Here is a 13,308-nt window from a genome sequence, read left to right as displayed (position 1 = left end):
GGTGTTTTTATACTGTAATGAAACTCTAATTAAAGTGGTATTTTATTTTATTTTTATTTATTGACTATTATATTTTTATAAAAATGGAAACAAATATAACAATGAACATATTCCTTATTGTGTGATAAAAAATATGCTTTCTGTTCATACTAAAAAGAGAAATATATCTGTACAGAATATGGGAAAAACGATTACACTATATATGTCAGACTAAACCAAGTTTTCTAATTGCAAAATACAGTTGTTCTTTGTTGTCAGGATTTTTACTTGGTTTAAGATGTAATTAATTAGGCTAAACTCTAAAGTCTAAAACCCAAACAACCCAAGGACTATAACCAAAAAAAAAAACTTATTTATTAGAAAACCCAGTGGAGCTGGATTTATATCACTTGGAAAATATATATTTTTATAATAGACATCAAGAATTTGTCGATAAACTTAACTCCTATATGTCACTTTCTACTTTCAGAGATTCATATTTTTTTGTAATACAGTGGCACCAATTCAGTCCCAACTCAATCTCAATTATATTCACGAATCAATTGTAAAGCATAACACGGAGATTTAACGAGTTCGCCTCCGCAAACGTTCTCTCACAAACGTAGATTCACTAACAATCATGGTTTACGCAACGCTTAACCGGCAACAAAGATTAATTAGAGAAGAAAGATACAGCAAAACCCTTAGGTAGAGAAGACGAACTTCTTCTTTACTTTACTTAGATGATTTTCTTATTTCTCTCTATTTGTCTTGGTTTAACTCTCCCATCTTTGTATTACCATTGAAACACCCCTGGAACTTTGAAGGATAGGGCTCACTTTTCTTGTGCACCAGGCTTCCCTTATGATAAAAAACGTAACCTTTGCTCTGTACGTAACGATTTTTCCTTTTTCTTTGTAGCTGTTGATGGGCTTGATTGGTAATTTGGCCCACATGCTATCATTAAGAAGCATACTTTCGGTTTTAGTCCAATAGAGAATTGATTAAGGAACTGATAAACTTCACACATATTACATTACATATATGTATAACCCTCTTTAATTGATAACGTTGGTGGACTAGACTCTTCGTTTCAGCGTCTGTTGAAGAAGCAAGAAGGCGAAAGAGCGGCGTGGGAATATCCATTCGCTGTTGCTGCGTCAACATTATATTAATGATCTTGTAAATACTCGACCTAGAATCTTGTGAGTGACCCCACTCACTCACTCACTCTCCGATATCTTAGCCTTAGTTTCTGAACCAAAATTATTCTTTACTATGCATCGATACATGTTCAGCCAATCTTATAATGGCAACGAGAGTCGATTGTGTTATCGTGCAATATATAAAATGTATTGCTTGTTATGTTGATGATAATGGATGGCATTAGTGTAGGATATTAAGATGTAAAAGGGATTCATCAACTGATGGATGATGTTTTTCAGGATATGAGGATACGGTGTCGAATGAATGATTATATGTTTATTAGGCTGGAGTTAATATATAATTTTAACAAAAAATACACCAAATCTTAAAACTTGTTTTAGTGCTATTTTAGGGTATTTCTCTTTTATATATGACCCAACCTTCTTTCTCTCTTCTCTCTCACTCTTAATTAGTCTTACCAATCTATATTGTTGTTCTCACTTTAGATTTAGACAATTATTTCACATGAGGAAACCCCAATTAAAGAGGTCAACATTATTATTTTTTTCTATTTTACAAATATCTAGTCGGGGAGATGAAGGAACAAGTTTGATGTAAGCCATTGTGCAAAAATGGTATTTATGTAATTTAAACATTCAAAACTAACATAAAGATTTTATGTCACATATTAGAAGAAAACATATTAAAAAACATATCAGATTTTGTCACACTTGACTAGAGATATATTATATCCTAGCTACTAGATTTGAACCAAATTCCATCAGAAGCATCTAATTCTAAGCATCTCGTTACCCTTTCGAAGCTTCCTTAGTTTGGCGACTGCCGCTTCTTTAGCTAATGTATCCGTTGCAGGAACTGCTTCTAAACCTAACTTCTTGTTTGCCGGAACCAAAGACGTCATGATCATCAACTTCTTCATTACAGTCCCTTGCGTTATAAAATGCGAAGCTAATGCAAAGTGAGTTTTATTCGAAGCACTGAAATTATACATCCACACAGTTTTCACACGGAACTCAGCATTGGGAAACACTTTCCCCTCCCACTTTTTATTTTGTGTTCCACAAATGGAAGATTCACCTTCTTCCTTGGAAACATTGTATCCTACATATATACAAGAACATATACATAAATATTTGTCGGATATAATAGATACTAATTAAACAAAAGTGATAAAACAAAATTGATCAAATCTACCTATCTAACTAGAAATGGAGCATAAAATATGAACGTACGTACCTCAAATAATACATGGAGCTCACGGAGTACTCCATTCCATGCTACCAATATCTGCCAAAGCAGCTTAATTTGTTTCGAATTCATTACATCCACGAACACCGTCAAAGATCTAAGCCGCCGCAAATAGTTAGCATCTCTACTCACCACGAACTCATGCCCAATGTATTCTCTCTCCTTCGATATATACAAAAAAAACTAACATGTCAAACAACATATATATTAAAATAGATATATAATATACAATTCTTGTACTTACCTGAGCTTGACGTGAAATGTTGTAGTGCATGTTGAATCCCGCCAAGTCTATTGCGCCATTATTGAACAAAAGTCTTGGGGCCGTGATGACGAAGTTAGATCCCCTAGGAAAATGAATACAATAAGTCGAGAAGATATCTAGAAGAAGCGCATACACCTCAATGCAATCAACATCAATGCAAGACACATGCAAGAGCTTAAGGTTGTTGTTGTGAATCTTCAAGCAAGCCTTTTTGTTGAGCCACATGACATGGTGTAGCACCAAAACCTTGAGAGAAGGGCACGATGCAAAAATTTTGTTGAACACATCAACCTCAGCATAGATTTTCTCAAGTTTGAGGATCTTGAGATTATAGCAATTGTTGAAGGCATGTGCAGTTTTTAAATCGTATCGATATAGGAACAGTGTTTTGAGCCTTGGATGGGAGAATATGTTTGGAGACAACTGAAGCGGATTGGTTCCCGTACCGTTTCCATGATGGTTTGAAAGTGCAATAGCTTTGGTTTGTTTCTCAAGAGTAAGTAATCGGATCCAAGTTTCGAGCACATTGTCTTTAAACAGGTGGGCGTAATGAATGATTGAGCAGCCCTACAGATGACCATTGTGACGGTTTATAACCTTCCAAAAAAACAATTATTTAATATCTTGTGCTTAAACTCTCACTAATTAATAAACATATATATGTAAATCGGCTATAGTTTTATCAAATGTTAAATTCAATAAATTAATTTGAAAGATAATATCATGTAAACTATGAGAATAAGGCAAGAGATTGTTTTTGTCTAGATTTTTATTAGCTATGTAATGGATTCACATCCTACTAATCTATATATGCTCACTTTCAAATATAATAATAATAATAATAAAAAACCATTTCCATTGAACACATTAGGAACTCGTAAAGACAACATGCTAAGAATTAGAAAAAAAACCTGGGTTATAGATTCCGGAGCCAGAGGTTGCATCTTGTTCATATCAATTAGCATATTGAAGTGGAGGAAAGGCACCTGCTTCCATATACTTCTCCAACATTTAGACAACACACTTGTCTTGACGGCATCTTCTGTCTCATACTTGCTAGGATCCTGACCAACACATAGTCTGGGAGTTTGCTGATCCGGTCCTCCACAGGATCGATGAGGATCCGTTTGCCTCTTTCATCCGAAGATAGCGATGCGTTCATGGGTTTGGCTGGATGATGAAATTGAGAGCCTTTCAGAATAGAGAGAGGGAAGAGACTCATTTTTTTTTAACTTGTGTATATATGATAAGAAGATTATGTAGACAACTAATATATATGTGTGGTGTTTGGTTGTTTTCTTATAACCCTAATTGGAGTATTCTTTTTATTATTATTAAAGAAAATAAATTACTTTGTTTTGACTATGGCATTTCATATATATGGAAAGAAATTAACAATTATTGTTTTCCTTATGACTTACAAGGTAAAAAATGGTTTTTGACTTTCTGTTCAAAATAAAAAGAAATAAATATGTCATGGAAATCAAGTATTTAATTTTGTAATTAAAAAAATTGTTACAGAAAAGAAAATTTAGCTATATATTCACACCCAAATAAAAATAAAATAAAATACTCCGGTGTATTTTCCCAGTCACCAAGTTAGTAATTTCAAGTATTGCCTCTGAACTTCAACTAACCATTCTCTTAATTAGTATTCTCTATTGTAACGTTAGTATTGTCCATTGGAACGAGTTTTGAAGCTTTCTAACTATATTATTATGTGGTTGATTTATCAAAAAAGTGGTGGTGGATTTAAGTAACTATAGCATAAAAAATAAGCTACGGTAACTTTCTCTTTATTAAGTTCAAATGAAAAAAAATATATGAAAAGAAGTCATATTAATATAAATTTAATTATACAACACAGGTATTTTCATGTTCATATTATTTATCATCTACCAAAACTTTATTTGAAGTTTGAACTTTAATAAAAATCAGACACTGCAAAGACCTTTATGGTACGGTTCAACCCAAACCAAATCACTTTATGTGATTCGAAACCAACCCAAAAAAACGGTTCTGGAACAATGAGATGTGACTAGCAGCCAAGTTACATGTGCCCTCATTTTGGCTAGACCAAGTGTGTTTTATATCTTTAATTAATTCCAGTGGAGGCTACTTTAGTTATATAGTTAGTACTTAATTAGTATGAGATTGAGATGCTTTCATGTAGATGTAATCCGTGAACCCAAATGTGAAAACATAATTATGCCAACTTTGAACTTTCAATCGAGAGCTCCGTTGCCCTAACTTGTGAAATAATAGTATAGATCGATATACTCAATCTAATACATGTGTGACGTTGTAATGTATGATAGATAAGCATGTAACATTCCGTGATAACAATAAACAAAATAACATTTCATTACAAGAACAACAAAAACCAGGTTGATTTCTACATATGCAATGTTTGTACTTACTCGCCAGAGGAAGAGAAGTATAAAAAGGACACTATCACTTCCAACTATTTATCACAACCATCAAACAAAATTCGGTTTATCTATATTATAAGATAGTTTGATTCTGATCAGTAGTAAACTTAAAATAAATAACAATTACTTTGATTCTTAGCAAAATGGGAAATATAAGCCATAGAAATAATCCAAGCAGGAAGGAAGAAACAAGTAGGCGAGTAGCTAATTAATGCGGTCCCTGCTCTCGTTCCAGAGCACATGGTACTTCGGTTTCTTTGTCAAAGAGCGACTTCCACAAGTCGTAGATGTCCGACTCCATTGCATCCCTAGCAAATCCGTTCGCCTCTGACACATGTTTTGCGGACCTCAATTTATCCTGAAGCGTCTTGAGCAGTCGCTTGAATTTTACAAGAGCCGAAGAGAGTACGTAGTCGATCATCAAAGTAGCAATCTTTCATTATGAGAAGCATAACAAGGCGATGCAAGACCATGACCCCTTCAGCAAAATCCTTCCAAGTGGTATCGATCAATCCAAACTGAACCGAGAAGGCAACATCCTGGTAAACTACATTCTTCGGTTTGATATATTTTAGAGTAGACATCACCAATAACATGAACCAGCCTTTCTGACACGGGAGAGGAGCGTGGTATTATGCGTATCCGTAACATGTAGCAGAACCACAACAAAGTACGAATAGTGGATTCAGCTACACATAGTGAGGTCAAATCCTAGTCGTACGACCTCCTCTTTCATGTCCTCCTTAGCAGAGAGCGTCCTAGAAACACAAAACTTTTACCAAATAATGTCTTTCTCATTAATTCAATAAAGATTACAAATGTGAGTTTATATACAGTTGTTAGAGGCATTGCCAAAAAAAAAAATATAGTTGTTAGAGGCCTAAACCAAAGCCTGAAATACTCTTATACAAATAGAGACTTATGTACATTGACTATTTACACTAACATATTGACCGAAATACACTAATATACCCCCTCAAGATGGTACGAAGATTTTCGTAGACCCATCTTGCCAAAAAGTTCGTGAAATGGTGCAGGATAGAGAGCTTTAATAAAAGGATCAGCCAGCTGTAAGGAAGAACGCACATGGAGTAATTGAAACAAACTAGCAACTAACCGTTCTTGGATGTTGTGGCATTCATTCTCGATATGTTTGGTACGTTCATGGAAGACGACATTCGTGGCAATGTGAATGGAAGCCTCATTGTCGCAGAAAAGCAGTGTAGGTTTGGAAAGCGGAATCTTCAACTCCTTGAAAAAATTCGTGATCCGAACCAGCCCCTCTGTGGACTTTGAAAGACTTCGATATTCTGCTTCAGCATAACTCTTGGACACAACGTCTTGCTTCTTGGATTTCCAGGAGATAAGGGAGGTGCCAAGGAACAAACAGCAACCAGAAGTGGAGCGTCGCGTATCCAGACAAGAAGAATATGTTGCATCGGCAAACATTTGCAGCTGAAGCTTCGATTTGGATGAGTAAAAGAGACCTTAACCAATGGAGCCTTTGACATAGTGAAGAATCTTGTAAAGAGCCTGCTGATGTGTAACACGAGGGGCCTGAGAAAACTGACTGAGTTTTTCGATCGCAAACATGATGTTGGGACTGTGATTTGGAGATACATTAATCTCCCAATAAGACGCTGATAAGACTCAGCATCAACAAACTCACGCCACAGTTGATATGTCTATATTTTGTCTCTGCTTAGCATATATTTGTCATGCATTTAGCTAGGATAACTAGTCATTTTGCATCAATTTCTAGCCTCTTTTGTACACTTTGCATATTTAGGTAGTTCTTGCATCATCCTTGCATACATTGTGCATTTCGGAGTATTTCAGGTATCTAGGAGACGTCAGGAACACATTGTCTGAGACGCTGTTCGAGTCACCATTAGAGTCCACATCCTTCGAGTCGAACCAACACCATTCGAGTCCACATCCTTCGAGTCGACCCAACACCATTCGAGTCCATGTCCTTCGAGTCGACCCAACACCATTCGAGTCCACCACTCTCACCACTCTCGAGTCGCCACTCGAGTCATCATTCGAGCCACCGGTCGAGGGATTCAGCTTTCTACGTCTTCATCAAAGTTGTAGAGAATTGAATCATCTTTCCAATGCCGTTTATTTCAAGACAATCGGAGCTGTAGTTAAAGAGTTATCATCGTTTTAGTGGATGCGTATACACCCGTTCGAGCCACTCGTCATGCAACCACTCCACCCCGTTCGAGCCGTTCCATTCGAGTGGGATTTAGCTTTTGACGTATTCATCAAAGTTGTAGAGAATTGAGTCATCTTTCCAATTCCGTTTATTTCAAGCCAATCGGAGGTGCGGTTCAAAAGTTATCATCGTTTTAGTGGATGCGTATACACCCAGCTTGAGCCGCTACCCGTCGACTCGACCCTCCAGCTCGAGCCGCTACCCGTCGACTCGACCCTCCAGCTCGAGCCGCTGCCCTTCGACTCGACCCTCCAGCTCGAGCCGCTGCCCGTCGACTCAACCCTCCACCACTCGAGCCAACACCATCACCCACTCGAGCCACCACTCGTTCGCACATGTCAGGAAGACGTTCCGTCTTACACGCTTCAGGAGATTCCCAAACCGACTCTTCATCTTGTCGTTTTAAGTTTTAGGGATTTACATGTTTTTACTATAAATACGTTTTGTTAAGTCTTTGCGGAGACATCTTATCTTTTATCTCATTTTGTTCTTAAGGTTTTACCTAGCCTCCAAAAACGTTCTTAGACTTTGTATCCAGATATCTTTTAATACATTGAGTATGTGCATTTGATTTCTTCTACAAACTTGTTCTTCTCATTTCTAGCTATCTAATATTCTTTGTTCAATGTTTTCTGGATTTGTATTGTTGATGATGATTTTCAGATCTGAGTAGTGTAGTAGTTCTTGAGGATGGGATAGATTAGGTGGAGGATCTTAGGATGTAGGGTGTTTAAGCTTTGATTTGTATGATCCCTTCTGGATTAGAGTTAGAAATACTAGTTTCTCTTTGATCAATTGGAACTGGGTTTTAGACATTTCCGCATCCAAAAGGTGTTCGATGAAATGTCTGACCAACTAGTTCCAGAGACTTACGTTCCTACCCTAAGAGATTAGTTGTCTAGGATGTTTGTTGACGTGAATGAACTTGTTTGTCATGCCATGCTTGATCATGTTTCTATAGCGAGAGCTAGGTTTGGAAGTGGTTGAGTTTGAGTAGTTTCTTTCAAGAGATTGGATTAGCTAAGAAGAGATGTTCATAGTTTAGGGATTGTTTGCTTGTGACATGTTAAACACTCTATAGACTAGGATACTCCACCGACATCAATTACCCCCATCCTTATGACTTCTTTCTTTCTAATTTTTATTGTATTCCTGAGACTGTTTTACTTCTTGCTATTTAGTTCATGCTTAGACTCGTTTTTGTTTTCATTCATTTTCGCTTCTTGTCATACATTCTCATTTCTAGTTCTAGAACACATTTCCGTTTTGCATTCTGATCATTCTAGGACTGTTAGATAAAAACACTCTTATTGAATTGGCTTAACTTGTGATTTCTTGATTGCATCTTAATTGTTAGTAAAGTTTCTCAACTGGATTGACACCTTAAGTATTATAACTGCATAAGGTTAATTGAACCTGCTAGGATAAGACACACAAAAATCTTAGTATCAACGGTCTTTGGAGAGTTTCACATGCGGGTCCATGGGAATATTGATGGGTTTGCAACCAAGTATCCTTGTTTCATCAAGAAGGTCAAGAGCATACTTACGTTGACAGATATGTATCCCTTCAGAAGATCTGGCTATCTCTAAGCCCAAAAAGTACTTCAACGGACCCAGATCCCGCAGCTTGAAGAAGGATTTAAGCTGAGACTTCAGGAGATCAATCTCTGAATCATTATTACTCGCAATTATTATATCATCAACATAAACTAACACACATAGGAAGAGAGTGTCAGTGATATTGAGAAAACAAGTATGATCAGCAAAGGATTGTTAACAAGGTTGAAGAAAACTTCAGAAACCATTTTCGAGAGGCCTGCTTGAGACCATAGAGAGATTTCTGCAACTTACAAACCGCATTAGGAGGTAAAACAACATCCTTTCTATCTGCAGAACCTGGAGGAAGCTTCATGTAAATCTCCTCATTGAGATCAACATTGAGAAAGGCATTTGAGATGTCTAGTTGCGTAAGAGATAAATTGTGAATCGCAGACAATGCTAGAATCAATTTAACCGATGTTAACTTAACCACAGGTGAATCTCAATGTAATCAATACCTTCTTTTTGAGTGTACCCTTTGGCTACCAACCTAGCCTTATACCTCGATAAAACCATCAGAATTGAACTTGACTTTGAAGACCCATTTACAACCAATGGGAGTCTTGTCAGGAGGTAAGGTACAAATGGTCCACGTCTCAGTGTCCTCCAAGGCATCCACTTCATCATCCATGGATTTACACCACACCAGAATTTCCTTTGCCTCATCATATGATAAGAGTTCTTTTTCTTTGTCAATGGAAACCAAAAAACAAAGATAAAGAGGTGAAATTTTGTCATAAGAAGGAAACTGAGAGATTTCGTGGATGGTTAAAGACCCTACTGAATGACAGTAGTGATCTTGAAGGTAAGCAGACTTCTTTTCTTCATGTGGGATGTTTGAACAAAAGGTTCAAGGACATCATTAATAGGCTCAACAGAAGGTTGATGCTTTGCAGAAGCTGATGATGCAGAAGGATCATCAGCAGATGAATTACAATCCACAGGAAGTGTTGGTATCTGATCAGGAAAATAAAACATTGCATCATGTGAAGTATCAGACCCAAGAAAAGGAAAGAGCTCCTCGTGAAATACTACATGTCGAGAGACAATGATAGTATTAGATTCAATATCAAGAAGTTTGTAACCTTTATAGTCACTAGGATAACCTATAAAGGCACAAGCATGAGCTATGGGATCGAATTTATGTATGTTCTTGGGAGAAGTGGTAGCATAACAAAGACAACCAAAGGTTTTAAGCCCGGAATAGTCAGGAATTTTCTTGGTTGATACTTCAAAGGGGGATTTATCCTTGACAATAGGAGCCAGAGTTTGATTGATAAGGTGGAGTGCAGTGAGAATACAGTCACCCCAATAAGAGATTGGAATATTGGATTGAAAGAATAAAAAATGAGCCACATTAAGAATGTGTTGATAAATACTTTCTACTACCGAATTTTGTTGTGGTGTTTCAGGACAAGAATATAATGGCACAATTCCTTTGGATTGAAAAAAGGAAGTGAAATTGAATTCTGGAGCATTGTCAGACCTAACCCCTTTAAGTTTTGTGCCAAACTGAGTTTCTACCATAGTGAAAAAATTAGGAAAGATTTGTAAGGCATCCGACTTATTCCTAAGAAGATATACCCAAGTAACCTTATAACAATCATCAACAATGGTGAGGAAGTATCTAAAACCATCATGAGTAGGAACAGAGAATGGACCCCAAGTATCAATATGGATTAACTCAAAAGGAGTAGAACTGACATGATTTTTAGAAACAAAAGGAAGATGTTTTGGTTTAGATAAGTGACAAATTTTACAATGATAATGAGTATCAATTTTTATTTGTCTAAAGATAATATTGACTGCATAGATTGAAGTTAGACATAGAAGGATAACCTAAACGACTGTGCCAAAGTTCAGGACTTGAAACAAAGGCAGCAACACAAGAGTAGTACATGGACCAAAAAGAGACTCGACATCCAGGAAGTAAAGATTTACGATATCTCTACCCTTGCCAATCGTTAATCCCCGATTACGATCCTGAATACCACAAGAAAGCTCATCAAACTAGACACAATAACCCATACTCTTGGTTAAGGCACTAATACTTAAAAGGTTGAATTTGAATTGAGGGATGTATAAGACATCATGAAGGATCAAATTACTACCCAAGTGAATTGTACCTATCCCAACAATGCTCATAGAGATGCCATTTAGAAGATTCACAACATTGTGAATTGGTTTGAAAGAAGATTGTAGAAGATTGTTCATGGAAAATATGGTTTGTGGCTCCATAATAGATAACCCAGACAAAAAGGACAGAAATATCACTATGAAGAGAACAAACATAAGGCCTAGCAATGTCGGTAAAAGAACAAACAATAGAGGGAAGAAAAGTACCAGACATTGGGTCAATGGTTGAAGAAGGAAGAGCAAAGGAAAATGAGACATAATGAACTTCTGGAGTGGGAGTGGAGCTAGGAGGCTGAAGTGATATGTTACGGTTTTGACTCACTTTGACCCCGTTTATTTGATAGTTTTGTAGTTGTTTGAGTCCTTTTCAGTTTATAATAAGAGGCTAGGAAGCTAAAAGCAAGGATTGGAACAGCATGAGCAATCGGAGCAGAAAGGAGTTGAATTGGAGCAGAAAAGCTGATTTTAGACCCAGGAGCACATGCTCCCGATTTCCGAGCACATGCTCCCAACTCTACGGTTTCATGACGACACGTGGCAAGCATCTAGGCGCCGATTCCCTGCCTAATTCCCCTTATTTTAGGCGATCCTTTGTGAGAGAAAGAGGGCTGAGATCGCTTTTTAATAGGGAGATTTGAATTTGGAATCTTTCCTTATTTTTCTCTACTTGTATGCTATTTAACCTAGGGTTTTAGGAGAGAAATTTGGACCTGTTTCGTTTGGTTTTTGAGCGACGCTTTTGTGAGAGGGAGAAGAGCGGCTACCTTGTGAAGCATTCTCTGAACCCTTTTTATTTTTATGTCATTGAATTTCTCATCTTTTGCTATGATTCATTTCTCTATGTCTGAGTAGCTCTCTTGCTAGATTAGGGGTTTCAAAGGGGTTTCATGGGTTAGCAACAGAACACAAATAGGGTTCTATATAATCGATTGTCTTCACTATTGTTAGTCTTAATGCTTAGGTTGATTTGATCACCCAATCTATGATTTTAGGTTTATCTATTCATCAAAAGTGTAATGGGTTGCTAGAAAAGACATTAGTGGGCAAATTATCCTAGACCTGCGAAAGTTGATGTGTAGGTGATTTGTGAACATATCATTCCTGTTCTTTAATGCTTGTCTGCGATTCTGGGCTCAAACGACAGTTTAGGGTTTATGGACCGCCGAGCATGTGCTCCGGATTTCTGAGCACGTGCTCCGCGTTTCCGCACAGAATCGATCAGATAGAGTTATTGATACCACGACAGAGGATCAGTTTATATTTATGTTTGAGTTCTAGACTGGTACTTAATTTATGCCCTGAATAGTTGTTTAGTTGCTATCTCTGAAACTCCTGAGAATTACCCCCGATCTAGTGTTTTGTTTATTGCCTTTTTATACCGTTTTTAATCGCTTAATTGTTACCAAAAACCAACTTTGAATTGTCTTAGCTTGAAATTGAACCAATAGAACCATAGAGTAAAACTTGGTCTTCGTGGGATTCGACCCCTAAGTACTACTTCTTTGCTGTGCACTTGCAGTAGGAAAATAGGGTTTAAAAACTCTGTCTATCAAGTTTTTGGCGCCGTTGCCGGGGACCAAATTTTTACCTTTGGTTTTCGGCGAAAATACTAGACTAAGACCTTACTGATTTGTCTTTCTGCTTCTTCTTTGCGTGTGTTTCAGGTGCATGTCAAGAAGATCTACAAGAAGAAACAACACCGAAGAACTAGTTGCTTTGTCAGCCGCAGAGCTCTCTTTGGCAGAAAGAACAAACCGCAAGAACAGAAAGTTTCAATTCGTCAACATGGGTGACAACAGAAACAATGAGGATATGGCTGCCGAGTTGCAGCAACTTCGACAACAGTTGGGGCAGTTGCTCCGTGCTCAACACGAAAGAGCCGCGCCGCCACAACTGTCCATTGGGGACAAGGACAACCCGCATGTGTTCTACACCAACCGAGCGGCGATTGTTCCTCCCACCATCCAGAGACAAGATTTTGAGATCAAGCCACAGATGATCTCTCTAGTGAAGCAGCACCTATTTCACGGTCTCCCAGCTGAGATTCCGATGGACCACATCGAGAATTTTGAGGAGATATGTAGCACCACTGGTTCAAATGGGATACCACCAGACTTTCTGAAGTGCAAGCTCTTTCCCTTCTCTCTTGCGGATAGAGCTTCACGTTGGCTGAAGTCATTGCCACCTGGGTCTCTGACATCATGGGAGCAGTGTAGATCGGTGTTTCTGGACCATTTCTACACCAAGGCTAAGACCGCT

General features: G+C 37.6%; 1 pseudogene across 1 annotated transcript; it reads right to left on the bottom strand.

Annotated features, from left to right (window-relative positions):
- Positions 1-1,906: 1,906 nt before the first annotated feature.
- On the bottom strand, positions 1,907-3,881 carry LOC104701345 (putative F-box protein At1g67390; annotated as a pseudogene). Its single transcript, XR_015561993.1, has 5 exons — positions 3,729-3,881; positions 3,571-3,645; positions 2,639-3,256; positions 2,379-2,556; positions 1,907-2,247 (listed from the first exon to the last, which is right to left on the bottom strand). The product of XR_015561993.1 is annotated as a putative F-box protein At1g67390 (transcript).
- Positions 3,882-13,308: the final 9,427 nt, after the last annotated feature.

Source organism: Camelina sativa, chromosome 7 (assembly GCF_030686135.1).
Source record: "Camelina sativa cultivar CO46 ecotype springtype chromosome 7, ASM3068613v1".
Lineage (NCBI taxonomy): Eukaryota > Viridiplantae > Streptophyta > Magnoliopsida > Brassicales > Brassicaceae > Camelina > Camelina sativa.
Note: the sequence above shows the minus strand (reverse complement) of the source record. Positions and strands in the feature narration are given on the sequence as shown.